Genomic DNA, 1505 nt, shown 5'->3' with positions numbered 1-1505 from the left:
CTTTTTTAAATAGACTTACTACATATTTTAGAGGCTTGCTTTTCAAGTCACTGGCTAATTAATAACTAAAGAAAAATATGTATTCCTTATGCTTATATGATATTTCTTAAATATTACATTAGGAAAGGAAACTGGATTTTTAAAAGTACAATTTGGAAATCTGGGGTTGGGATAATGGAAAGAAAGCCTGATCTCTAATTGCTGCTCTGATACTGGCCAGCTGACCAACCGCAATCTGGTCCCTTCATCTGTCTGGGCTCCAATTTCCTCAGAGGCAAAAAAAAAAGTGGTTAGCTAAATAGTCCTTCCCGATCTGGAATGAGATAATATGAGGAGGAAATTCATCTCAATGACTCATCCACACTATCAGGTTTCAATCATGAGGAGGTCAGTGGAGAAAAAACACCCAACATCTAAATTTGGAGGTAACATCGTTTCACAATTTGAGGCAAAAAGTGATTCATTTTCTAACCTCTTAATGGAATAAGTAAACACTTATTTACTACTTTTAGACGGGTCTAGTGTTTCAAAAAGGTATTGTTTTCTCATTTGCTCCCCATTTTCTCCCTAGTTTTGTTTTACATTTTCTTTTGAGTGAATAGGGGAAATAGTATATCAAATATGGGTATGATTGAGTAGACATTATTTCAACAGCAAGTGAACGTAAGACTTTGACAAAAAATTTTCCCCTTAATAAGTCTGATGTAAAGATTTGGAAAGAAAGATTTAGGGCAGACAAGCCTCTTATGTGATTGAACTGATTTCTGTGTTCCATGAACAGTGAATAAATAGTGATGAGGACAGTAAAATATGTCAACAATTAACAATTACTAGTGATACTTTATTTTGGTTCTTGCTTTCCTAAACTGTTAACCGCAAACATATAAGTATTTAAAACATATATTATTTATTAAATGTATGATCATGCTTATTTAACCAGCAGTATGGTTTCGGCTTAGTCTCATAGCCATAGCCTCTCTGACCCTCATTTTCTTTCCTTTTTTTTTCCTCCAAATATCCTTTTCATTGTAAAATATAACATGACAAAATCGTCTATTCCAAAAAAAAGAAACATAGACATACATATCTTAATGTATATTTTAAATACCTGAGCAGTCATTGCATAGGTCAAGAAATACAATATAGATATCTTGACATCCAATACAAGCAAGTCTCCCAGCTTGTTCTTCAAGAATAGTGGTGTAAGTCTTCTCTGCCCTTTGTCATTCCATTTAAATTTTAGAAAGAGGTTTTTAAGTTCTAACAAAAATCCTGTTGGGACTTTGATTAAGATTGCCTTAAACTTACAGATCAATGTGAAGAGAATGTAATTCTTTATAATATTGGGTCTTCTAATCACAAACACAGAATATTTATCAATTATTTATTGAGGTCTTTGTCTTTTTCTCATAAAGTTTTATAATTATCTTTGTAGAAGTCTGGCATGTCTTTTGTCAGATCTTTTCCTTGGTACTTGATATTTTTTATTTTTATTTTTTTGATAT

Source organism: Rhinopithecus bieti, unplaced genomic scaffold (assembly GCF_001698545.2).
Source record: "Rhinopithecus bieti isolate Rb0 unplaced genomic scaffold, ASM169854v2 scaffold_26425, whole genome shotgun sequence".
In the NCBI taxonomy this organism is placed as follows: Eukaryota; Metazoa; Chordata; class Mammalia; order Primates; family Cercopithecidae; genus Rhinopithecus; species Rhinopithecus bieti.
Note: the sequence above shows the minus strand (reverse complement) of the source record.